This window comes from Euprymna scolopes, chromosome 46 (genome assembly GCF_053919585.1).
Source record: "Euprymna scolopes isolate OS-2025 chromosome 46, ASM5391958v1, whole genome shotgun sequence".
Classification (NCBI taxonomy): Eukaryota; Metazoa; Mollusca; class Cephalopoda; order Sepiida; family Sepiolidae; genus Euprymna; species Euprymna scolopes.
Window position 1 is genome coordinate 11,052,482 of NC_136527.1, and position 13,244 is coordinate 11,065,725.

The following is a 13,244-nucleotide window of genomic DNA, read 5'->3' on the forward strand; positions in this document are numbered from 1 at the left end:
TAGGATAGCGATACAAAATAATTTAAAAATTAACAATAACAATAGAAAATAAATAAATAAAATAAACATGCACATACATAAATTATTTATATATATATATATATATATATATATATATATATATATAAACTAACATAAAAAAAACACATTTAACCTAGTTTAAAATAGGTCAGAACACTAGATATCTACGCTGCCCACTAAAATAGCACACATAAAAAAGGGTGAACCGGTGATCAACTGGGCTTTTGTCCTGTAAGTGCCTGCTCATTGGCTGATCAGGAAGTGTGCGGTGGAAACTAGAAAGCTGATTGGCTAACTAAAAACTCAACAATGTGAGACAACCACAACTTCTTGCATAAGCCTGATAAGTCCTAGCGTGGATGAAATGCTTAATTACCATATATATTTTATAACTTACTACCAAGTATATGCATATATAGTTCAGTATATGCATATGTTTATAAGATTCACTTCTAAACTAATTAACTGATCATGAATTTTATGCATTTTCTACAATCAAAATCATGTAATTGATTTTTATTATGATTAGAATAAAGATTCTAGACACAAGGTTTAATAGCATTATATCTTGATTTTGTTATCTGTATTCTTCTAATGTATACTCACACACACACACACTAGTAATGGGACGATTCCAACAATTTTTCCTGATTCTGATATAATCAACGATTCCAGGCTAATTTGTATTTTTTTAAGAATGGAAAATGATTTGGTAAGAAAAAGATGTTGATGAAACAGACCATCAGACACAGCAAGAGAGAACAACAGAAAGACACAGCAAGTGAGAGAGCAACAGACAGACACAGCAAGTGAGAGAGCAACAGACAGACACAGCAAGTGAGAGAGCAACAGACAGACACAGCAAGTGAGAGAGCAACAGACAGACATAGCAAGTGAGAGAGCAACAGACAGACATAGCAAGTGAGAGAGCAAGAGAGAGTAACAGACAGGCACAGACCATCAGACACAGTAAGAGAGAGTAACAGGCACAGCAAGAGAGAGTAACAGACACAGCAAGAGAGAGCAACAGACACAGCAAGAGAGAGCAACAGACACAGCAAGAGAGAGCAACAGACACAGCAAGAGAGAGCAACAGACACAGCAAGAGAGAGCAACAGACACAGCAAGAGAGAGCAACAGACACAGCAAGAGAGAGCAACAGACACAGCAAGAGAGAGCAACAGACACAGCAAGAGAGAGCAACAGACACAGCAAGAGAGAGCAACAGACACAGCAAGAGAGAGCAACAGACAGACACAGAGCAACAGACATAGCAAGAGAGAGCAACAGACAGACACAGAGCAACAGACACAGCAAGAGAGAGCAACAGACAGACACAGAGCAACAGACACAGCAAGAGAGAGCAACAGACAGACACAGAGCAACAGACAGACATGGACCAAGAGACAGACACGGACCAACAGACAGAGCAAGAGCAAGCAACAGACAGACACAGACCAAGAGATAGGCACGGACCAAGAGACAGCAACAAACCGACAGACACACAGAGCAAGAGCAAGCAACAGACAGACACAGACCAAGAGATAGGCACGGACCAAGAGACAGAGCAACAAACCGACAGACACAGAGCAACAGACAGACACAGAGCAAAAGCAAGCAACCGACAAACACAAAGCAACAAACAGAAACAGAGCAACAGACAAAGCAAGAGACAGAGACACAGAGCAAAAGACAGACAAACACAGAGCAAAAGACAGACAGACAGACAGAGAGCAAAAGACAGACAAACACAGAGCAAAAGACAGACAAACACAGAGCAAAAGACAGACAGACACAGAGCAAAAGACAGACAAACACAGAGCAAAAGACAGACAAACACAGAGCAAAAGACAGACAAACACAGAGCAACAGACAGACAAACACAGAGCAACAGATTCAAAGCAAGAGAAAGGAGAAGAGAAGACATTAAAATACTTCATACAACCTCAGGATAATAAAGCCGAATTATTTGAGTCAATTCTGTTTTGTCGACGTTGATTTGCAAAAAATGAAAACAAGCAAAAAAATTTAATAAGATGTTTTATTCTTTCGAAATGTGAAACAATTTCTTCATAAAGAGTCGAAGATTTTAATTTATATTTGTACTGCGATAATTGCCTTCCACGATTGCGCCAAATATATCCGGAGGAGAATCGCATTAATTCTAGCATTTATTATTCGAGTCAAGAAAAAAAAAAAAAATTTTAGTTAATCATATTCGCAAACTGTTGATCGTCTCATCGAATCGCACATGCACAAATATATATGACTTGAATGCTTCATTTTGATTCAGTCAAAGTTCTCGGAAACCAAGGGGCCCCTTCATAGGACCATGCAGCTCGCGTCGAAACTGCTCTCCTGTTTTGCGCCTGTTTTTTGTATACCTTTTCGGTAATGAACTGTTTAATATTACGTTTCTGAATTTTTGAGAAGAGGATTGGTTAATTGTATTATTTGGTTGGTTGGTTGGTTGTTTTTGTTTTACGGCATATCAACCCTTTTCGGGTTATTTAATGCCGAATCCAAAGATTTTGAAGAAAAAAATTTTTAATAGAATATATTTGTTGCTTTCACGTCGGTTTCTATTTAACCCATAGTTGGGACCCTAACAGGTACTACCACTCCGGGTCAGAGTGGACCTGGGAGCAATGGTAATTAAGGGTTTCTGAATTTTTGAGATGAGGATTGGTTAATCGTATTATTTGGATCCATTGAACTACTTGTTCTCATCTTGAGTGTCATTTTCACGTTTTGGTCGATGTAATCTTCGACCTTCTTCAGGTGTATAGGGGCTAACACTTGATCTCAACATAAGACATAAATATTTGAATATTCTATTAAAGTACTTATGGGAACCAAGTTCCACCAGACTAGATGAATTCATATCATTGAAATTAGAAAGACATACTATGACGTATTTGTTCAATAAATTAGAAAAATTAATTTGAGATGAGAAATGGCTATTCGGAATATTTGGATCCTGTGAACTACTGTTCTCATCTTGAGTCTTCTAACCACTTGCAAGGATCCATGGCATAATGGTTGGAGTACTTGGGAAGGGTTTAATTGTAAAAGTGATCTTCTCCTGAACATTGAAGGTTCAATCTTCGGTGTGGGCGACCAAAAAAATGCAATTGCGAATTACTTAGGATTTCTATCAAGTCATGGCTGACGGAACGAGAGCATGCTACTGCGGTAAAGCTACGGGAACCAAGTTCCACACACAAAGACACACAAATACAAAACGAGTAACATTAAGGTAAACTTAATTATCTCCCTTTTAATTCTGGCAATGCCTTTCTTTGCCACAAGGGGGGGGGGCGATACAGCCTAGCGTCTTTTTTTTTTTTACATGCAGGTCACCACTTATCAAGGCCAGGGATAAGGGTTATTGTGTAACCAAGTTATGGGGTTGATATGTATATATTCCTCGAACACAGAGAAAAGAAGAGAAGGGGAAGAGAGGAGAAGGAGAAGAGAGGAGGGGGAGAAGAGATGGAGAAGAGAGAATTCGATTTTGGCGAATTCAGATGGTGTTAAAGTCGGGCAGAGAGGGCTTTTGAATTGCGTGTACAGTAATCAATGAGATAGTATTGTAGTGATCATTAGTATTGGGGTTTTTTTTGTTTTTTTTTTTTTTACATAGGCATCACCACAATTATCAAGGCCAAGAGGCCACTCAAGGATAAGGGTTAAAGAGTGTACAGTAATCATTAGTAATGAAAATTTGGTAAATTTGATAACTTATATGGAACGGCTCATCAAGAACTTATTTACGTTAGACTTGTGTCACATCCGGTTTGTATCGTTCTTCCTCTTTCTCGCTCAGACCTCGCATCATGCAGACGTGCCGAATCCAATGTCTTGTTTTGCACCCACGCAAAAGACTCTTGCGGCAAACAGTATTGTTTTATGTACACCTTTCGATAATGAACTGTTTAGCATTATACTTGTATCCATTCTGTAAATTAATGTACACACGAACACAAAACTAGTGACATTAAAGTGAACTTAATTATCTCCCCTTAATTCTGGCAATGTCATTCTTTGCCACAAGGGGGCAATGCAGCCTACTTCCACATCCGGTTCATATCATTCTCCCTCAAACCTCGGACCATGCAGATCGCGTCGAAACTGCTCTCTCGTTTTGCACAAACATGCAAATGACGTTTGAACTTCCACAAAAAAATCTTGAGGCAAAAACGCAAGTTGTGTTTCATACTTTTTCGGTAATGAACTGTTTAACGTTTCTGAATTTTTTTAGATTTACTTGATCAATTTACCTGATTTTTGGAACATGATACTTTTAACGTTTCTGAATTTTTGAGATTTACTTGATCAATTTACCTGATTTTTGGAACATGATACTTTTAACGTTTCTGAATTTTTTAGATTTACTTGATCAATTTACCTGATTTTTGGAACATGATACTTTTAACATTTCTGAATTTTTGAGATTTACTTGATCAATTTATCTGATTTTTGGAACATGATACTTTTAACGTTTCTGAATTTTTGAGATTTACTTGATCAATTTACCTGATTTTTGGAACATGATACTTTTGACGTTTCTGAATTTTTGAGATGAGGATTGGTTATTCGTATTATTTGGATTCATCGACTACTGTTCTCATCTTGAGTGTGATTCTTACAACGTTTTGGTCGATGTAACCTCCGACCTTCTACAGGTGTATCTTGTCAAACTCGGGCAGGACCAATGGCGCAGTGGTTAGAGTACTTGGAAAAATCAATTGTAAAAATGTGATATTCTCCTGAAGGTTGAAGGTTCAATCCTCAGTGTGGGCGACCAAAAAAATACAATTGCAAATTACTTAGGACCTCTATCCAGTCATGGCTGACGGAACAAAAGCATGCTGGCCCCATAAAGTAAATAAAGGATTCTACTCGTAACTGCGTCCAAATTCCCCGAATTCGACAGAAACATTTCCGAGTTCGACAACTAAGACACACCTGAAGAGGGTCTTTGAGTTTCCCTTAAGTATCGATCAGCTGGCTTCCAGGACAACTGTTTTTTTTTTGTTTGTTTGTTTTTTTTTTACATAGGCATCACCACTTATCAAGGCCAGGACGCCACTCGAGGATAAGAGTTAAAAAGTGTACAGTAGAAATTGGAGAATATAGTAATCGATAGTAATGGAAATTCGGTAAATTTCTTAACTTATATGGAACGGTTCATCAAGAACCTGTTTACGTGAGACTTGAAGATAACCATATTGTAGTCAGCTGGAAAGCAGGAAAACGGAAAACAATTCCACAGGCGTGCAGTTCTAAGAAATAAGCTTTGCTCATGGAATCTACGTTTAGGTTTAGGCACAGATAAAGAGTTGGAGAAATTAGTGATAGTATTTTTTGACTGGTTGAGGTTAGACCACAACAACCAATCAAATATCGAGTTTTTAACCAATCAGGATTGAGTATTTCACATAAACTGTTTGTTTTGTTTTTTTTTGGGGGGGGTTGTTATTTGCTACTGCTGCTCACATTTTCACTAGGAACAGTGTAAGATTATTATTTAGTTAAGGGAAAATTTGATAGATCTCCTCAGTGTTTGTGTAACATCCCCACCCCTGTGCTGACAATGACAGCCAGTGGTTTCCGCTAGCTGCCACTGTCAGACAACGCCCGGCAGTGTAAGCCAGATGATTTCATTTTGGGCACGGCCATCAGTGCCCGCTATTTTTTTTCCAGGCTGACAGACACAGTTTAATTTGTTTTCACAGATGGTGATGGTTTTTACCGAATATATTCTGGTTTTGTGTCAGATTTACACTGGGCAATGCCGGTCCAAGGTTCCTGCTAGTTGACATCATATCTCAACATGGACACAACAATCAAATCATAATCAAAAGTCAATTTCATAATTTTTCCCGGCACGGCTATTAGTAATATTCAAGGCTGACAGTTTGTTTTCACAGTTGTCATAGTGGTGATGGTGGTGGGAGGGGGGGTGTTTCTTTACGGAATATATTCAAAACACTATTACCTCTTTAATTTTTACCGAATATATCGAAAACACTATCAATAATTCCCCCCACTCTTTATCTGTGGCTAAGCTTAAACGTAGATTCCATGAACAAAGCTTCTTTCTTAGAACTGCACGCCTGTGGAATTGTCTTCCGTTTTCCTGCTTTCCGGCTGACTACAATATGGTTGTCTTCAAGTCTAATGTAAACAAATTCTTGATGAGCCGTTCCATATAAGTTAACAAATTTACCGAATTGATTACTATATTGTCCAATTTCTACTGTACGCTATTTAACCCTTATCCTCGAGTGGCCTCTTGGCCTTGATAATGTGTTGATGCCTGTGTAAAATAAAAATCATGTAATCCGACCAATCATCTCTAAAACTTAAACCTGGCAACAATTAAACTTAACTTGAGGAAATGTCGACTACTTATGTTTACTACGCTATAGTCATACTCACTAACCCTTATCCTCGAGTGGCCTCTGGGCCTTGATAAGTGGTGACTCCTGTGTAAAACAAACAAAAAAAAAATTTAGTTTTATGTCATACTTTCACTGGGCAATGCCGGTACAAGGCTCCTGCTAGTTGAGTGTATATCTCAACATGGACACAACAAAGTGTTTATTTCTATGAGAACTTATCATGACTCATAATCAGAAATAATTTCATAATTTCCCCCCCCCCCGGCACGGCCATTAGTAATAGCCACACTCAGAGAGAATAATAGACATGAGACACAATGGATTCTTGAAAAGATCAATATAACCGGCGCCACAATAGCTACAACAGAAGACAACACACACACACATTATATATATATATATATATATATATATATATATATATATAGGGTTTGTATTACTGTACACACAGATTCGAAAAATTTGTCAAAAAACAAATATATAACAAATAAATGTTATCAAAGGCAAGATAAGTTACTTTTCTACAGAACTGGATATATTTTTCGTGTTTTTATTCAATGTAACATGTTTATTCAGCTCGAAAAACATTGTTTACCGATGTATTGGAAAATTCAAAATGGCGCCCGACTCTCTCTTTAACACAATAAGTTCGGGAAAAGGCGTTATAAATAATCAACTAGACAAAATATTATTAAAAAAAACACCGAATATATGTCAACCTATGTCACGATAATATATATTGAGCAAGTTTCTAACAGTATTTTGTCTAGTTTTATATCTATAGCACCTTTTCCCAAACTTACCGTGTTAAAGAGAGTCGGGCGCCATTTTGAATATTCCAATACATCGGTAAACACAGTATGTTTTTCGAGCTGAATAAACATGTTACATTAAATAAAAACACTAAAAACATATCCAGTTAGGTAGAAAAGTAACATATCTTGCCTTTGATAACATTTGTTATATATTTGTTTTTTGACAACTTAGCAGCCAAATTTTCGCCCAAAAACCGATTAAAAAGCTTAACTTATGTCTGAATACACTTTATGTAAAATTTCAAATGTTGACACCAAAAATTGGCTGAGTAATTTGGTAGAGACTGCAGAGATCCAATTTTTTTTTTTTTTAACTTTGACCACAATTTTGACCCCTTAACATTTATCGTTCTGGACTCGAATCATATTAAATAGTTTGATCCATGTCCAAGGAACCTACATCTAAAATTTCAAGTGTTCAGACCCAAAATTGACGGAGTAGTTAAGTAGCGTTTTCAAAGGTCAAATTGTTGAACTTTGATCCCTTGAAAGCCAAATTTCTGGCCGAAAACCAATTAAAAAGATTTTCCTAAATCTCAATAGCCCTAATGTCAAATCTCGAGTTAGTAGACTGAAAACGGACAGAGTAATTTGGTAGGGAAATGTACACACACAGATAATTTCACTTTTATAGATATACTAGCGAGGGGTACCCAGCGTTGCCCGGGGGGGGGGGGGTTTAAAAAAAATGTTTTGGTAGATAAGTATGAGGATTGAACCCGAACCGTGTCGGCAAAGTTGTAAATTAAAGTGTGAAAAAAAAAAACGTGCGCCGTTAACGATTGCCCCACCGCGAGATGCTAACGGAAACACGTTTGAATTTATTTAATTACTTGGATTTGGCAGGTGCACGTTTTAATGAGTTAATGAGGTCAAGTTTGACTGCGGGATTGTATTTCATTTACTGCGGGGAACGCTTCCCAAGATGTTATAGGAAAAAGACTAACCCACATGCGGCGAGCGACAAATGTTGAATATTAATCTTCCCGAAATCGAGCAAATTAAATAGACAGGCGAGCTTCGTTGTTAACTGTGAGATATTATGATTTATATGTGATGTAAAAAGTTTTAAAAAGTTGTGAAGCGATCGACCGTTTCTCTGAAAAAAGCCTTTTGTAGACATACCGAAAAAGCGAACACACATACATACATTTTCGCTTTTATATCTATAGATGTATCATATCCCAGACCATTCAACACAGTATAACTTCCATAACAAATTTTTAATGCGATTGCAAATGTCAACAAACCTGTGTTCAATCTGCAATAAGTTCAGTCTTACCTGTAAATAGAAACAAAAAAAAAAAGATGTATTTTAATAAAATTATCGCAATAAATACAGACTGCAGTAGAACTAAGAAAAATATATGTAAAACGAGATGCATAATGTTTGAAAAAGAGAAAATGACATTTATATAATTCAAACACTACCGTGTTTCAATATATGGTTAAGTGGCAGTTTTGGTCATTTTTTTTTTTTTTTTTTTTTTTTTTATTACATTTTCACCCCAAACAAGGCACATTGCCACTCAGGTGTAGGGGGCTACTACCAGGGTCAGCAACTACGGGGGCACTATGTAGGGATTTGGGCAGCAAGATGTCGGTTCACGTTGCACTTGAACTTCTGCATGTCAGTACAGTTAGGGAAGCATGATCCTGGAATGGAATTCCAGAGTCTAGCGGTTCTGGGGAGGAAACTACTCGAGTAGAAGGATCTTTTGCATCTAGGGATCTCTACTGTGTGGGGTGGGATTTAGCTGCCTGTCGGGTTTGTCGAGGGTGTCTGTGACGTGGGAGCACAAGTGTCTGCAGTTCGTCAGAGCCCCCACCATTAAAATACTTGTAGAACAAGCAGAGGGATGCAACATTTCGTCGATGGGACAGAGGCTGAAGCTTAGATGCCAGTTCAGGGCCTATCAGATTGGCGACTCTTTTTTTAACCTTGTCTAGGTGCGAGAGACTAGTAGTAGACGCACCAGCCCAGATGTGACAACAATACTCCATACATGGGCGAATGGTGGCCTTATAGAGATACAGGATACTTTCAGGTGTCAGTAGTCTTCTAGCACAGTAGAGAGAGCCTACCTTTTTTGCAGCGGCCCTGGCAATGTTTTCAATATAATTGTTCCAGCTCATTCCTGGCTTTAAAGCTTCACCGTTCAATCATTTCTCGACCCAAGTGAAAAATTTTTTTTTTCAATTTTCGTTCAATAAAACAAAAGTTATGAATTTACTGGTGCTCAAAATTGTAAAAAAAAAAAAAAAAAAAAAAAAAAAAACATAAGGAGATGACTGGTTTCCATAGCAACCACTTAGCTTCAGCGATTACTGTTGCTACCAATTCACCGCTCCCAAGATGTTATAGGAAAAAGACTAACCCACATGCGGCGAGTGACAAATGTTGAATATTTATCTTCCTGAAATCGAGCAAATTAAATAGATAGGCGAGCTTCGTTAACTGTAACAGACTGCAGTAGAATTAAGAAAAAAAATATGTAAAACAAGGTTCTAATGTTTGAAAAAGAGAAAATGGCAGTTTATATAATTAAAAAAAGGTAGTGTTTGAATATATTGTTAAGTGGCAGTTTTAGTCATTTAGAACTGCTTTAAAGCTTCACCGCTCAATCATTTCTCGACCAAATGTGGCGTCCACGCCATGCGTAGGTGTCCGAGAATGGCGTTCACGCCACACGGCAGCATCCGAGAACAGCGTTCACGCCACATAGAAACGAAACAAAGAGGCATCCGAAAACGGTGTTCACGCCACACAGAAGCATCCGAAAATGGCATTCACAGCACAAAGAGATGTCTGAGAACTGGGTTCACGTCACACAGAAGCATCTGAAAACAACGTTCACGCCACGCAGATGTGCCCAAAACACATTCACGCCAACTAAAGTTTAAATTATATTTTAGCTGCTAAACATATCATTTTAGGTACATCCACCCTGACCTAACCCTAACCCCTACAAGTAGACAGGACGTCTGATCTCTCGTCGGTCAGCCATGTACAAACTGACCGGAAACATCTTTAAAAATATCCGTTTTCGCAGTGATTCAGTCCGTCATTGTTGATAGTTGCGGATGCAATAAAACTGATTGACGTTTGCTGCACAAACCGAAGCAGAAAAAAAGATTAAATGATTTTTGTTAAACTCACGCCGCTTCTCCAGATCAATACGCTGTCAAAGAAAATTGGAGATATTACGACGAGAATTCCATTAAGTGAAATTATTGATGTTTGGAAAAGGGAAACCGACAGATTTATGTTTTTGTTTTTTTAATATTTTTCTTTGGATTATATTTATTTCATCAATCTTTTATGCCAGTGGAATATAATCGCAATCATTCACTTCTGTGGAGAAATGATATATATGCGTAGACGAATGGGGGAAAAAAAAAAAACATCCCATCGTATGATACAAATACCGACAGGGAAAATATCGTTGGCAAATAAGCTTTACTTGTTTGAAAATGACTGCTAATATGAAACATTTTTAAAACAATCAACTAAAAATTATCCAGGGGGAGATAACTCATTTTAAATTAATTATCATAACAGGAATTTTGATTATAGCCTGCAACTCCCCTCTCCCATGAAAAAAAAAAAAAAAAAAATACCCAAATTAAAGAAGAAGAAAAAAAAACATCTCTATAGTATACATACTCATTACAGAAAGAAAATACCATATTCCAAAAATCACGTAAAATGATCAACTATTTTTTTTATATATATATTTACATGGGAGTCCCCATTTATCAAGGCCCAAAAGCTACTCGAGGATAAAGGTTAATAAGTGTATTAATAGTTATTGGTGGAAATGGGGTAAAAATGGAAAATTAAGGAGGGCGGATAAACAAGAACTTGTTTACATTGGACTTGAAAATGACTATGTTGTAATCAGCTGGGAAGCAGGTCAGTGGAACAGAGATCTACAAGTAATCAGTTCTAGGAAAGAAGCTTTGTTCATGTTCAATCAATTTTAGTTAAAATAAAATATCGTTTGAAAATAAGGAGGCAAAAAAATTACTTTAACCATGACTAATGTTTATGCAAAAAAATTTTTTTAAATCCAAGGCAACGTTATTGAGAGAAGTGCAAAATAACGAACGGGAGTGAGTTACTAGTTCCAATCCCTCGTTTCTTGGGGGACCAATTAATTATTCTAATAGGAATTTTGATACACGTCTATAACTTTCCTTGCCCCATTAAAAGCAAAAATAGCCAAGAAATAAATTATTTAGGAAACTTGTTGTGCTGAGTGCTTTTGTAGAAATTTTTGCTAGTGGTTGTAGTTAGTCGAGTGTTTTTGTGAAAGTTTGGCAAGAGGGACTATAGATTGGAGGTCAAGCAAGCATTTGCTATGAAAATAATGTTAGAGTAGAGACAGGCTCACAATGCCTTTTCTCACTGCCCCTCCCCCCTCGTCCTCCGATTTGAACTCGCTTGACAACTTCGTTTGGTCATACGTCAAGAACATCACCAACATGACCTCCCACAATATCAAAACCCTGTATTTGTCAGCAGGACTCGGCGCTGGTCCACAAGTCCAAAGAAGTGCCATGACTTTATACCCTTCTCTCATTGCCCCTCTTCCCTCCTCTGACCTGAACCCACTGGACTACTTTGTTTGGTTATACATCAAAAACATCACCAACCAACATGACCTCCCACAACACCAAAGCCAGCCTGATCGCCGCCATCTGCAGAGTATTTGCCGAGCTCCTGCCAGCGATTGTGGAAAAGGCATGCTCCCAGTTCCGGACCCATTACAAGGCGCTGACTGAAGCTGAAGGCGGCTAAATTGAATAGATGTCAGCTTTATTACAGAGTCAAGATACATGAATTAACTTTTTCAAGAGAAGTTTTAAAATTAAGATAGACACGACTTGCCAAAGCGGTTTTTCTATAAGTGGACAAATCCTTTCCAACCTCTGCTATACTGACAGCATCGCTCTTGTTAACGAAAGCACACATAAACTTCAAGTTTTTATTAATGTTGTTGCAATATTTTGATAATGGGGTATGATCCCGCACAGACGGGAGATTCTATTTATAAATGATGCTGCTAGGAACTGACGAATCGAATTAACCAACTTGCCCTGGATCGGAAGGAACAGTGAAAAATAAGTCTTGCGTGTTCGCAAACCGCACCAAGCAGAAGATGCGACTCATGACGTGTATTTTATGACCGGGTAATGCCAGGTGATCTGCTATTTAAATAAAAATTCTGCAATCTTACATTTATAAGCGATAAAAATCGTGCATAAAATTGGCAAGGACACGGTAAAACACCAGACTACTTATCGAGCCATTGTAGAATCGATCCTTGTCAATAAAAGTCTAGCTATACTGATGAAGAGTAAGCTCCGAAACATGTATGTATATAGATGACTTACTTTTATGCACGTAGTAATTATTAATTAATGGCTTACACTTCTAGAAATGTATTAGGAAAAAGGCATAAACTAACTTTCTCCACGAGACGACATTGAAACACCGAATCAGGCTGGGTTGGGCAGCTTTCCAAAAACACAGCAACATTCTAAAATCCAAAAGGGTGCCGATAACTGTTAGAGTAAAAGGTTATATATGGGTTTGATCGTATCACATGGACTAAACAACTAGCCAATCACAGTGAGCCGTTTCAAAATCACATTTCATTACGGGACATTGAAAAAAAAAATCCATTCTCCGTCAAACTACTTCCCTACCACGTCTTTTTGATAAAATCAAAAACAAATCCCTTACATATTTTGGCCATGTCAAACGATCAACCCCTGGTCTGTCAAAGTTATGCTTTGAGGGTATGTTAGAAGGTAAAAGAGAAAGAGGAAAGCCAAGGAGAAGGTGAAGAGAAAATGTTTTTGATTGGACATATATCAACAGTTGGGCGTCCATTAACCAACTTGCCCTGGATCGGAACGAACAGTGAAAAATAAGTCATGCGCGTTCGCAAACCGCACCAAGATGACCAGGTAATGCCAGGTGATCTGC

At 37.7% G+C, this 13,244-nt stretch overlaps 1 protein-coding gene across 17 annotated transcripts in view; it reads right to left on the reverse strand.

Moving 5' to 3' along the window:
* Nucleotides 1-13,244, reverse strand: part of LOC145270991 (protein numb-like) — a 464,442-nt gene that overhangs the window by 329,762 nt on the left and 121,436 nt on the right. For 5 of the 17 annotated variants that reach the window (XM_080126555.1, XM_080126547.1, XM_080126552.1 and 2 more), the window contains exon 2: nucleotides 8,497-8,528. The exons of the other annotated variants lie outside the window; for them this stretch is intronic. The gene's annotated coding sequence lies outside the window, so the exon portion shown is untranslated. The remainder of the gene's footprint in view (nucleotides 1-8,496; nucleotides 8,529-13,244) is intronic. 17 annotated transcript variants of the gene reach the window in all.